General features: G+C 40.9%; 1 non-coding gene across 1 annotated transcript; it reads right to left on the bottom strand.

Moving 5' to 3' along the window:
• Positions 1–13,302: 13,302 nt before the first annotated feature.
• LOC115212469 lies at positions 13,303–13,413 on the bottom strand. The gene has a single exon (XR_003881745.1). It is a non-coding gene; the product is annotated as a U6 spliceosomal RNA (small nuclear RNA).
• Between the last annotated feature and the right edge of the window lie 1,641 nt (positions 13,414–15,054).

The raw sequence follows: 15,054 nt of genomic DNA, 5'->3' as shown, positions 1-15,054 counted from the left end.
CGGTGCCATTCGCCCTTCTTCGGCCTCTTTTTGATCCACGACTGTAGTTCGGTCATGGAGACGAGTTGCGGGAATGCGTGCCTCACAAACGGCGACCACACCTGTTCACCGTCGTCTACATAGAGCCGGAGATGTCGCAGTCTCAGCGCGTGTCTGCGCATCATCAACCACGGCATGCCCAGCCCTCCTTTTAACGGGTGTTGACAGCAAATGGATCGCCTGACCATCGGGACGCATCCTTTCCACAAGAAGCGGAGAGAGGATGCGTTCTAGTTTGGTGATGGTAGGGTCGGGACAAGGTACGACGGTCAGGCGGTAGTAGATGATGGACGCGATGTACGCGTTCACCACCTCCGCCCGACCTTTTAGGGACAGTTTCCTCTCGGCCCATTGCTGGGCGAGAGTGACCACCCTACTCGTTATCTCGTTCCAGTTCTTCTCCATTTGGAGGTCCGGACCGAACCAGACCCCGAGCAACTCAACCGGGCCGTCTGTCCAGCGTCCCACGACGAGGAGGTACTGGTGGACGGCATGGGTTTGCTTCTCCAGGTGCCGAGCCGCAAGCCCACTGACTTTTCCCGGTTGATTTTTGCTCCTGTCACCGCTTCGTAGTCTTTCAGTGTCTCGCCGACCCGCTCGATGTGCTCGTGGCTTGACACTATGACGGTGACGTCGTCCGCGTATGCAGACACGCTCGTCCCGCATCCTAATTCTCGCGGGATGCCCCTCAGAGTCGCCAGCTTCCGCAGTAGTGGCTCAAGAGTCAATACGTATAGAAGCGCCGAGAGGGGGCATCCCTGACGGACCGAACGTGCAATGTCGAAGGGTCTCGATAGATGTCCATTTACGCGAATTACCGAACGGATGCCTCTGTACAAGGCAGCTATCCAGCCGCGGAAGACGGGACCGAAACCAGCCGCTCTCAGGACTGCCTCCAAGTATCGATGGTCTACCCTATCAAAGGCTTTCGATTGATCCAAGTTGATCAGGGCCCCACCCATGCCAGGTTCGTTAACTACCCTGTCTATGATGTAGCGCATCAGATGGAGGTTGTCATGGATGCTCCGGCCCGGCACGGCGCACGTTTGTGCGTTGTCGACCAGTTTCTCCATGACAAGCGCCAACCTCTTGGCTAACACCTTTGTCAAAATTTTCAGGTCTGCATTGAGCAGAGTGATTGGCCTAAAGTTATCTATAATGTTTCCCTTGTTTGGATCTTTCTTCAGCAGAGTTACAGCTCCTCGACTCACAAAACCGGGTATGCTCCCGTTTTGCTGCCAGTTGCAGTATACCGCTGCCAAGACGTCTCCAAACAAGTCTGGCATACAATAGTAAAATTCGTAGGGTAGACCATCCAAACCCGGTGATTTGTCCCTCGAGCATTCTGCCATCGCTTCCCGCACTTCCGCCGCCGTGATGGCACCTTCGCAGCACCCTGCCTTTCTTGTCGAGAGTCGTGGCAGGCTATGTAGGTAGGCACTGAAGTCTACCCTACGTTCTTGCCCTCCACTCGTCCCGAACAGTCGGGCAAAATGCTGCTGAAAGGCCTCACACATTTTACTTGGCTCGAGCAATTCGCGCCCCTGTTCATCTACCAGTGACCGAATGGTGGCTTTGTTGCCCTGTTGCGCCTCTGCCACCCGGGCCTCTCTCGCGGCTCCAACACCTTCGTTCCTTAGAGCACGCATCCTAGCTCTGACAGCACATCCTTCGTGTTTGGCGTTGAAGTGTTGGTCGAGGGCCAACCTCGCCGCCAAAACGTCGGATGCGATGCCGCTTCTAATTGCCTCTTCTAGCTTCTTAACTAGCTCACCCTCTACTCTATTTCTATCTATGGCTAGTGCTTTGCTGTACCTAATCGCTTCTGCTTTTACTGCTCTCTTGAGGGCAAACCACCATTTGTTGTTGATGATGGCTCCCGTCAAAGCCCTCTTTACTAGTGTGCTAATCCGGTCTCTGAAAACTTGTCTGGACGGGAATGATGCGTTCAGTTTCCAGTACCCAGGACCCTGTCTATGTGCCTTATCTAAGTCTAGCGTACACGTCACCAATTTGTGATCCGTGTAGCTGACTGTGTGGAATTGTGGACATCCTAAGTTATCCTTGTCTACTGTCCTACACAGTATCCTATCTAGATACGATCTCGACGACCCACTGCGGTTGCTCCATGTCCACGTTGGTGCATTTGGGTGGTCGAGTCGGTACCTGTCAGACAGTTGGAATCGTCTGAGCAGGTCTCTGAGGCATTTGCATCCCCTTCTGTTTCTGTCTCTACCCACGTAGTCTACATGCGTGTCCAAGGTAGCATTCCAATCCCCCACTAAGAGTAAAGGACGAGACGTTCCCAAGAATACTTCTAGACGTCGAAAGAAATCCGCCCGACCTGTTAAGGTCGGTGCGTAGACTGATACGAGTCGAAAAGCGCACCCATTGCTGCCGTCAACATCCAGAACGATCAGTCTACCCTCCGGGTCTACGAATATCGTCTTGACTTCGAGATCCAGGCTCTTGTGAAAAAGTACCGCGGTGCCACTACCGCCCATCCTCGGCAGACAGGGAGCGAAATAAATGTTAAACTGTCCGCCAAACATGGACTTTAGGGCCCGTGGCTCGTGGAGTCTGGTCTCACTTATGGCTATGATTCCCAAATCATGTGACTTGATGTCATTTAGGGGGTATCCTTGTTTCCAAGGAGACCCCAAGCCACGCGCATTCACACAACCAATCTTGACCATGATTCTATTGGGGTGTGTGCTTTAAAACACACAAATGAAAGTACAGAGAGTTACTTACTTGTGTCGAAAGTTTTGGCTTCCTCGTTCTTTGATGTGTCTTCGAGGAGGTTTCTATATAGTTTTTGGGACAGATATTTCTGGAACCCCCTACAGCATTTGGGAAGAGGGCTTTGAGTTTGTGGTGTTGTGTTGTGTGATGTGTAGTAGTATTTTGATGTGTTTGGGTGGTGTAGTGCGTGGATGATTGCTATTTTTAAAGTCATCTTCACAAATGTTTGTGTATCCTGTGATGTACTCCATTAGTTTGGAGTCTTTTGTGTCTATCGCTGATAGCATTGTTTTTGTGGTGTTGGTGCTTGTTTTGTTGTGTATGGAGTTTTCAGGGTTCAGGTATCTCCCTGCTTTGGTTGCGATTTCTTGTTTGGTTTTTCTTGATCTTTTTCTTTTACCCCCTGTGGCTATTTGCCATTCTGTCGAACTTTCATCGTTAGATGAAAAGTCTGACGAATCAGCAGGGGGCAAGGGTAAAGCGTCTGGGTGTGTTTGTGCGGTTGTAGATATTGTTGTGGTGCGCGGGGAGGGTGTTGCTGGGGGGTTTGTTGTGGTTATTGTCTCTCCTACATCCTTGGTGCTTGTCTTCTTCGTTGTTATTCTTGGTGTTGGAATTGGTTTATTTGTTGTTGGTGGTGATGATTCTGTTCTTGGCGCTGGTGTTGGTGTTGTTTGGTTGGTTGGTTGTTCTTTGTTGTTTTTCCTGCATTTCCGCATACAGCTTCTTGACTAGCTGTCCATATTGTGGTGTGGGCAATAATCCTGGCTTTTGTGATTTTTCCTGTGGCTGTTGTTGTTGTAATTTTGCGGCAGATTTGCACTCCTTTTTGAGGTGTGCCTCACTGCCACATGTATAGCATCGTGGCCTTCTGCCCTCGACTACTACGTATAACTTGCGGCCATCCTCAAGATGTACGTGGGTGGGGATTTTATTTATGTCCTCTTGACTTATGTGGAAGAGGAACTCTATTCTCTTCCCAGCCAGTCCTTGTTTTCCGAAACACCGATATCTAGGATGTTTATGTCCTCCATTTCGGATGTTACGGCGGATGTAATCCACAGTGTTGTAGTCACTTGGGGGACACCACTGATAATGACTTTCGTCACCTTCTGGCCGAGGTAACTCGGTGTCAACGTTAGTTCATCAGAATGAAGGGTTATCGTTGAGAATTTCTTCGCCAACTCTTCATTCTGAAAAACCACCTGTACGTGTGCGAACTTGTTCGCCCAAGTCACACAATCCTTGTATCCCCAGATGGGGCGTAAGCACTTTTCGACTTTGTCTGTGCTTGCCTTTTCTGGACTTTTTGTTTTTTTTATTTGTGATTTTATATACAATTGTCTTTTTTTTCTCCTCATTCAGTATGTGCTGAGGTATGTGTAAGAGTATTTTCCGTTTTGATTTGTAATAAGGTTTCTGCAATCTTTAATCTGTTGTGTAGTAAACGAAACTTTTGTTACCTTTTCTTTTATCGCCTCGGCGAAGTTTGTTGTTGTTTTGTTATTGTTGTTACTGTTGATGTTGATGGCAGGGGTGTGGGTTGTAGGTTTGTGGTTGCTGATTATGCAACTAGCAAGGGGTGGAAAATTGCCTGCGTAATTTAGTCCTGCATTAGCGCAAATTTCGGCATTTCGTTTGCTTGTCGTCGTTATTTTTTCACTTGTTGGTGATGGAGTGAGCAGTGGTTGAAGGGAATTGTTGTTGTCGTCGTCGTCGTTGTTGTTGTTGTTGTTGTTGTTGTTGTTGTTGTTGTTGTTGTTGTTGTTGTTGTTATTGTCGTTCTTGGTGACGGCGGTGGTGTTAGTAGTATTAGTAGCATTGACGGCACGGTCTTTGGTGGCGGTGATGGTGATGTTGGTATTGTTATTGGTGGCGACGTCTTTAGTAGGGATAGCAGTTTTAGTAGCAGATTCTGCCATGGTGTTGTTGTCGGTGTTGGTGGTGGTGGTGGACTCACTGATGGTGTTGACGGTGCTTGGCCTTGCGACCTTTGTTTTGTATTTGTTGCTGTTGTCGATGTTGATGGTGGCGGAGTTGTCAGGTTCAGCGTAAGGTAACAGAGCATCCTGTTTTTCTGCCTCTGCGTCACGGTTGACTTGCACCTCAGCCTCGTGGTGACCAGCGGCCATTTTGGAAATAAAATGGCTAAATGAAACCACGAAGGCTATGAGAATTTTTTCTTTTAAATTTTGCCCACAAGGGGCAAAATTTTGTGTAGATATTTATCAAAGGTTTACAGTGGATGTTGTTGCACAACTTTTAAACACAAAATATTTCACAATAAATAATTTTCAACGTACAAAATGACCAACTTACGTGGAGCCCATTTGACTAGCGTCCGTCCGTCCGTCTATAGATAGATAGATAGATAGATAGATAGATAGATAGATAGATAGATAGATAATGAGAAAGAAAGAAAGAAAGAAAGATAGAAAGAAAGAAAGAAAGAAAGAGGAGAAAAGAAGTGAAGAAAGAGAAAGAAAGAAACAGAAAGACAAAAGGAGAGCAAGAACGAAAACAAAGCAAAGAAAGAAAGTACATAATAAACTAATCTATGTTGTCACAAGATCAATTTGTGTTGACGTTGAACTGACCACAACGTATTACTGGTATCTATCTTATTACATTTGAGACAGAGAATAAAAAACCAAGCAGGGACCTGATTTTAGATCTCAAAATGACGAAACTTAAGCAAGCGTTCAATATCTAGGCCGCTGAAAGGCGACGAGCTGGCAGAAACGTTAAGCACGCCGGGCGAAATGCCTAGCGGTATTTCGTCTGCCGTTACGTTCTGAGTTCAAATTCCGCTGAGGTCGATTTTGACTTTCAGCCTTTCGGGGTCGATAAATTAAATACCAGTTACCCACGGGGGTCGATGTAATCGACATAATCCTTTTGTCTGTCCTTATTTGTCCCCTCTATGTTTAGTTCCTTGTGGGCAATAAAGAAATAAGAAGCGTAAGCAAGCTGGGCAATATACTTAGCAGCATTTCGTTCTTCTTTGCGTTCTGGGTTCAAATGCTACCAAGGTCGACATTGCCTTTCCTCCTCTCGAGGTCGATAAAATAAGTAGCAGTTAAACTCTGAGGTCCTTATAATCGACTTACCTCCAGCCATGAAAATTGTTGGCCTGTTTCAAAACCTGAAATCAATATTTAGGCCGTTGCTCTGTTATCTTTTCGTTAAATCTGCCCCTGGAATATCTAGAGAGCACAAACCATCATAAATATATATGACGAAGAAACTGAGGCCATGCTGGAGCACAGTCTTGAAGGGTTTAGTCGAATAAATCGACACCAGAACCTATTTTTTTAAGTGTCTGGTACATATCCTATTCGGTCTCTGTGCAGAACTTCTAGGTTATGAGAACGCAAACACACCAACACCGGTTGTCGAGCAGTGGGTGGGGAGAAGCATTCACATGAAAGCACATACACACATGCATATTCACTCATACACATACGCAAACACACTCATAAACATACGCATAATATGTATTTACGATGGGGTTCTTTCAGTTTCCGTCTACCAGATCCACTTACAAGGCTTTGGTCAGCCTGAAGCGATAGAAGAAAATACTCAAGGTGCCACGCAGCGGGACGGAACCCGAAACCATGCGATTAGGAAGCAAAATTCTTACCACAGAAACATGCCTGCGCCTTAATAAATTCAGAATCTTTGAATCTAGAACTTAAAAGGACAATATGTAATCATTTAATCTGGTGTTGAAATAATTTATCCTAAATCGAGCCTTAAGATACCGCTCTTTGTATCTGGTTTGCAAGATTAGTTATGTGAATTCGGGTGTTGAAATAGATTTTTTTGTGTCTAGAGAGAGTCCTTATGCCAATATTATTACCGCGTGCATTAGTCCAATTCCACTACTTTAGTCGACTGATTAAATATTCAACTAACTAGTCGATTGTTTCTTTAACATGTACGCACACGCACGCTACAGGATCTCAGAGAGGCAAACACGGCCTCCGTATCGGTTCAATAGAAAAGTCATTGAAAAGGTTGTTGCAAAGAGCAACGAAAGAGCTTTGACAAGAAAAGAAAAACAGATAAACAAAACAAGCGACTTACTGTTAAACAAACAATCGATTTGTTAGGTATTTAGCCAATTGACTAATAATAAAGGAGTGGAATTGAACCAGAGCGTGTGTTAATGTTGGCCTAATGATTCTCCATAGACACAACAAAAGATCATTATGATATTAAAAAAATTATTTGAAACATGGCCGCCTATCACCCAACCTTCGTAAAATATATCACAGTGCGTAAGAGAAAAACCATGCAGATGTTATCAAACTCAGAGTGTACTAATTATAACTGAGATTATTTGCTTTACACACCCACGTTTATTTTTCCTGCTATTTCAAGATTCATCTCGAGTTTCATCTATTTAAAATAACTTCTCCAAAATATCTCCTCATACGAAATGATGAAGGTATTTAAGTACAGGACTCCATTTTTTTAAAAATATATATTTCCTTATACGTATATCATAAAATGCTCACTCACTCACTCTCTCTCTCTCTCTCTCTCTCTCTCACACACACACACACACACATACTTTATATGTTAGTGTATGTGCATAAGTATGTATGCATGTTTGTGAATACACGTATGAATGGATATATGTATGTATGTATGTATATATTGAGCACATGTATCTATATCTATCTATATATGTGTGTGTGTGTGTGTGCATGTACGTCTGTATGCATGTGTGCATGTATATATATACGTATACCTATATATATGTGTGTATGTATGTACATATATATATATATGTATATATATATATATATATATATATATATATATATATATATATACACATATATATATATATACGTGCACACACGCTTGTAAACAAACACACACACACACCACACACACACACGTATACTATGGTGTGCGATAGTGGGTGTGATGTCTTACTCATCAAAACTTCGTACATTCGCTCCCTAGATCAGGCAGTACGTTGCTGTTTTGTCAAGGCACTTTATCATACACGCGCAAATTTACTCGGCTGAAATGAGTACCAGCTGTATACTGGTGCACCTTTCTCTACCTTCAGCAGTCACATCCTGGTTAGGCCGGTGGGTCGAGTCAGAAAATACTGGGAAGGTGTCTATATCTAGTCGTCACTATCTAGTCGTCACATAAGACAACAAACGTAAGCATGAAATATGCTACCAAGTGTGTGTGTGTGTGTGTGTGGTGTGTGTGTGTGTGTGTGTGTGTGTGTGTGTGTGCGTTGTGTATGTACACTCATACGCACACATACACACACAGATATGTATGCATACTCATTTTTAGTCTTTTACTCGTTTCAGTCATTTGACTGAGGCCATGCTGGAGCAACGCCTTTAGTCGAGCAAATCGACCCCAGGACTTATTCCTTGTAAGCCTAGTACTTATTCTATCGGTCTTTTTTGCCGAACCGCTAAGTTACGGGGGACGTAAACACACCAGCATCGGTTGTCAAATGATGTTGCGGGGCAAACAGAGATACACAAATACACACACACACACACACACACACACACACACATACACATATATATATGTATTTATATATACATATATATATACGACTGGCTTCTTTCAGTTTCCGTCTACCAAATACACTCACAAGGTTTTAGTTGGCTATAGTAGAAGACACTTGCCCAAGGTACCACGCAGTGGGACTGAATCTGGAACCAGATGGTTGGTAAGCAAGCTACTTACCACACAGCCACGTTCACTTCTATTTTTAAATATTTGAAATCTTCCTGCAAAGAAAGAAAAAAATTGTTTCTCACAAAGATACGAACCTCCATCGTTTGAAATGTAGATAACAAAAACAAATACAAATTTTGAATTTGAAAAACTCTTGTATATTTTTGTTCTTCCAATTACAGATTATATTTGCACTTACATATTGTATTTTTATCAAACCCAACCTTATCCAGGTATTTATCATTCAAGCATTTACTCATAAAACCAAGTGCACCAGTTATCATTGGTATATATTATTGCCCCTTCCTATTCGTGAGTGACGAGCGTATGTGTGTGCGCATGCGTATGCACACCAGATTGCGTCTGTAAATAGGAAATAAGGTTTGTCTTTTTCCTTCTCGAGTCACGCCTGGTTCATAAGGGCCGGTTTCCCGGTTTCCTTGGCGTATAGGTTCCCCTTCTGGACGGGACGCCGGTCCGTCGCAGGTGAGCTGCTAGATGCAGAAGGAAAGAGTGAGAGAAAGTTGTGGCGAAAGAGTCAGCAGAAGTTCGCCATTACCTTCTGCAGGAACCGCGTGGAATTTAGGTGTTTCGCTCATAAACACACATATCACCCGGTCTGATATTCGAACCCGCGATCCCTCGACCGCGAGTCGGATTCTCTAACCACTAGGCCATGTGCCTCCACAGGAAATGAGGTACATACATAAAATGCTAAATAGCAAGGATAAACACTATTGAAGATTCATGACCATCGACCGGATGGTTGTGATAGTGATGCTTGCTGAGACAGAAATAAATGCATTCGTAGATACACACACACACGATATACATATATATATATATATTATATATATATATATATACAGTTGCAGCGTGGAAGGTGTTTATAAGCCATTTAAGAAACACACAAAAACCGTTAGATTCACTTCAACATTTAGATTTAATTTGTCAAAACATTTTCGTCGCTTTGAGACCGCGACCTGTTCACTGACAAAATTCCGTGTGTTTCTTAAATGGCTTATAAACACCTTCCACGCTGCAATGTTGTCGTTCCAGCACACGATCTCAAATCAGGTCACTTGCTATGCAAGTACTTCTCCGTAATATATATATATATATATATATATATATATATATATTATATATATAATATATATATATAATATATATATATATATATGTATGTATGTATGCATGTATGTATGTATGTATGTATGTATGTATGTATGTATGTATGTATGTATATACATTTGTGTGTGTGTGTGTGTGTGTGTAAACACGAAAAAGGTTGAGAACCTATTATCGGTAGAGACGTTGATGAATAGGTAACCAATTTAGGAAGCGAGACGTTAACAGTAAAAAGAAAGACAGAAATATGTAAAGAAATAAAATTAAACTTTAAGAATACGCTGCTACTCATCGCCATAGTAAAAGACCGCCATTTTTGTGACGCAGTAAACGATAAAACAACATAAACTAAACGTTAACCGAGTTATTGTTAAGTCATAAGTAAAATTTCAAGCTGATTATGTCATAATTCTATTTTCATTGGATGTCATATTTACAATAAACACATCATACAATATAGTATTAAAATTGCAGACAGGAATACATGTACAATCTGTAATGAACACATAATTCCAAGCTGTTATCAAGGAGATTGTTTATTTATATTATATTTATCAGCGGTCATACACATGTTCGAGGATATATTATTCGTATCCTCCTTTTTACTCCATGTTTGCTCAGCATTTTTGTTCTGTTGCTTAACTTTATCGCCTGTTTCTTATCTTTTTTTAAGACCGCGCTCGCTTTCATTACACATACATACATACATACATACATACATACATACATACATACATACATACATATGTACACACATACGTACATACATACATACATACATACATACATACATACACACACACACACATGCATGCATACATACATACATACATGCATGCATACATACATACATACATACATACATACATACATACATACATACACACACACACATACATACATACATACATACACACACACACATACATACATGCATACATGCATACATACATACATGCATGCATACATACATACATACATACATACATACATACATACAGAACACACATTTATACATACATATACATGCATACAAGCATACATACACGCGTGTAGAAAGAGAAGGAAAGAGAGTAGAGAGGGAAAGAGAGAGAAAGAGTGAGAGACAGAGAGAGAGAGAGAGAGAGAGACGTCGATTTGTTTTGAGAGGGTTCCCTGTACCCAATATTTCTGTTTTTTTCTTCGGTGAAAGATATTTAGGGTGAAACCCAGTTATTGTATGTTTTTTGGATTATTCGAATTCGGGTTACATTGAAGCTATCATATTTATAGATACAAATATGCTTGCGTGTCAGAGTTTATGTGTGTATGTGTATGAATAAATGTGCATGCATGTATGTGTATGTATATATATATATATATATATATATATATATATGTGTGTGTGTGTGTGTGTGTGTGTGTGTGTGTGTGTGTGTGTGTGTGTGTGTGTGTGTATGTGTGTGTGTGCATGTATATATATACAGACATGCAGGAAGTAAATAGACACCTTTGATTTTCAAAATTTCTGATCTAAGCATCTTAATATGTTTTCAGCGGTGTAGAATTTACAATGTAATTATTCTTTTTCATTCCAGGTGCCATTGTATTAAACATTTGCGAAGAGTAACCATGCCACGCGCAAAAAAATTCAGCAGAACTGTCAGATTTTCAAATAGGTCGTATTGTTGGGCAATCTGAAGCTGGTCTTAGCCAGCGAAAAATTGCCAAAAATCTTCAAATTTCTCTTGCTACTGTAAATAGAATTACAGTGCAATTCAAAAGCCAAGGAAAAGAATCAACAGATTCTCGCCCCTGCCGACCCGGGATCTCGGAAATGAAGCTTCGATGTTTGAAGAGAATTGTGGAAAACGAACCCCGTTCGAAGGCTTCAGACATTGCAAAACAGCTAGAAGTTAGTCCAAGGTAATATATTACCTTGTAGGTAATATACCTGCCATCAGATTCATAAGTGGGATATCACTTACAATTATCAACTCGTTGGTTTTCGTCTCTAACTTGGATGTTTTCATCCACCAAGGAGACGAACACCAACTTCCACATGACAGTCTTGATAATTGCTAAGAGATATCTCTCCCATGGTAGCCTGGTTAACCTAAAAATGAATATATATATAAAATAACTTCTAGGCTTACAAAGAATAAGTCTTGTGGTCGATTTGTTCTACTGAAACTCTTTAAGGCAGTACTCCAGCATGGCCGCAGTCAAACTGACTGATACAATTAAAAGAATAAGAGAACAAAAGAATAATATATAATATATATTTATTTATAATATATATATATACATATATATATATATATATATATATAATATATATATATATATATATATATATATATATATATATATATATATATACATACACATATATATATGTGTAAATGCATCATACAAGTGACTTTTACCTATGTGAATTGTAGTGAAAAATATAAGAAGGTAAATGCCCAGGAATATATATATAATGAGATGAAACATTATAAGTAGAGAAAATAAATGTGACCAGCCTCATTCTGAATACATCCGCATTAACATGTCTAAAATGGCTTTGGTGTGATAGCTTCATGCTGACTAGTTCGTGTCTGTTCTGATGTAACCACTAATGTTTGATCTAACCTTGTTTTTCTTTCGTAATCAGCAAGAATCCAATATCTGGTAATTAGTCCTGCTCTCTTCACCAGAGCCTTCGTTAGCCAACTAGGAATTCGCCCCAGCGTTTCTATCAGCTGTACCGCCTTGAGGTGAGGGTTGAACTTTGCAGCTTGGGTTTATGGTTCATGTGATGAAAGCTGTAACCGCTACAGAGGATGGAATTCGCATATCAGAGTCACATACGTTAGCCTGTCTCGCATTTACAAATGATATTGTTCTCTTTGCTCCTAAACTCATAGAAGCGCAGTACTACTTGGATCGTGTCACGCGTGAAGCAAAGAATATGGGGCTAGTAATGAAGGAATTGAAAGCAGATTACATCACCGTTAATATAAACACAGACAAAACAACTGGCGTCCTGACAAATGGAAAGCAGCTATCCAGAGTTGCTTAATTCACTTACCTTGAATTAACTGATCTCTCTCACAACTCAAACAGCGACATCATAGACAGAAGGAGAGTGGTTTGTGGAGCTTCAACACCTTTGATCGTCTGACATCAACTCAACACATTCCCATTTTTAGATACGGATGCGAAACAAGGGTAACATGAACGAATCGTCACGTTGCAATGATGAACACTTTCCACACAAGAAACCGGAGGGAAAGTATATCAGATATGCTATAACGACCACGTTTCCAGTGATACATTGGAATGATACAAATGGCTGACGAAAAGCAAAAGAGTACAAGGATGATAGGAACGCCGGCTGAGATAGATTGGTGACCAAATGCAACACGCCTGCTGCTTAACACCCTACAAGGGGAAAAGTGAAAGAGGAAATTACCAAGAATGATTTACTACCGTATGATGCGTGCAGACTGCGGGATGTCACTCAACGAAATATTTCAAGCGGCTAAAATTGGAAAGGAGAAGAAATCCTTAATAAACTATGTCAACCAATGACTGACTATGCCTTTCTTTTCCGCATTATTTATATTTCTTTGTTAAATTTTGAATGATAAATATTTATGATTGATGAGATAAAATATTCACAAAGTCAAAAATATGGAACGCTTCACGTATTTGCATGTCACCCTTGCGCAAGGGTCATGCTAAACTATTCTATATCCCTCCAAATTTTAGTACACATGTATTGCTGAAGCAAAACATATGCATGTATGTATATATATATATATTCAAAATGTGACCGCGTGTGTATCGTTGGCGATTTTTTCCCTCTGTCTTCTCTTCTCTGGATCTTTCCTTCTCCTATGTTTCCGACCAAGAGCTCCGCTCGAAACGTTGAACCCCCCTTCTTTCCTTCTTTACTGAGCGTCCAATAATACTATATTTGTTCCAAGTCCTTGCGTTGTGTTTTTTTTGTGTGCTTCCTTGTTTGGATTAACTATATATATATATATATTCTTTTATTTGTTTCAGTCATTTGACTGTGGTCATGCTGGAGCACCGCCTTTAGTCGAACAAATCGACCCCAGGACTTATTCTTTGTAAGCTTAGTACTTATTCTATTGGTCTTTTTTTCCGAACCGCTAAGTTACGGGGACGTAAATACACCAGCATCAGTTGTCAAGCGATGGTAGGGGAAAAAACACAGATACACAAACATATACATACAGAAGCACACACGTATATGTATATGATGGGTTTCTTCCAGTTTCCCTCTACCAAATCCACTCACACGGCTTTGGTCGGCCCGAGGCTATAGTAGAAAATATTTGCCCAAGGTGCCGCGCAGTGGGACTGAACCCAGAACCATGCAGTTGGTAAGCTAGCTACTTACCACACAGCCACTCCAGCGCCATAATATATATTATATTGTTTTTTTCTTTTATTTGTTTGAGTCATTTGACTACAGCCATGCTGAAGCCCCTTCTCGCGGGGTTTTAGTCGAAGAATCGACCCCATGACTTATTTTTTAAGCCGTGTGCTTATTCTATCGGTCTCTTTTGCTGAACGGTTACGTTACGGGGACGTAAACACAGACACAACGACACATATACATACATACATACATACATACATACATACATACATACATATATACATACATACATATACATATATATATATATATATATATATATATATATATATATATATATATATATGACGGGTTTCTATCAGTTTCCGTCTACCAAATCCACTCACAAGGCATTGGTTGGTTGGCCCGAGGCTATAATAAAAGACACTTGCCCAAGGTGCCACACAGTGGGATTGAACCCGGGACCATGTGGTTGGGAACCAAGCTTCTTACCACACAGCCACGTCGTTCTCACACGTATACACACTTAAGTTTATTTCGTCTTAGGGTTTTATATTCAATTGGATCAAGATGGAATATTTTAAAATTTTCTTATTGGGTTACTAGCTACAGTACAATAGGATTTTGGTGGCATTAGCATTATTGGATTAAACTTGAGCTAGATACTAAGTTATGGTAAATTTGTGACATAAGCATATCTAAATATATGGCCATCTGCGTATGTATGAATGTAAAAAGAGATGGGGAGGGAAGAGAAAAAGAATAAACTAGCGAAAGAAATACACGGTTTCTCCTTCAAATTTCTTCCACAAATTCGTTTTAATAACCTCACCCATGTCAACGTCAATCTCAGATTTGTTATCGTCAGACTCAATTCCATACTGTCTGTCTCGATTGCACGTCGACTTTCATTTCGCACAGTAGGATGGAGCTTTTTTTTTATGAACTGTCATTGACATTGGAGATTATTTGTCGAAGAATTTTAAAAGAATGTCGACATTAACATGTTTTGTAAATTATTATGTTTT

The sequence above is a fragment of the Octopus sinensis genome, linkage group LG5 (genome assembly GCF_006345805.1).
Source record: "Octopus sinensis linkage group LG5, ASM634580v1, whole genome shotgun sequence".
Taxonomy (NCBI): Eukaryota; Metazoa; Mollusca; class Cephalopoda; order Octopoda; family Octopodidae; genus Octopus; species Octopus sinensis.
The sequence above is the reverse complement of the archived record's forward strand: the minus strand, read 5'-3'. Positions and strand labels throughout refer to the sequence as shown.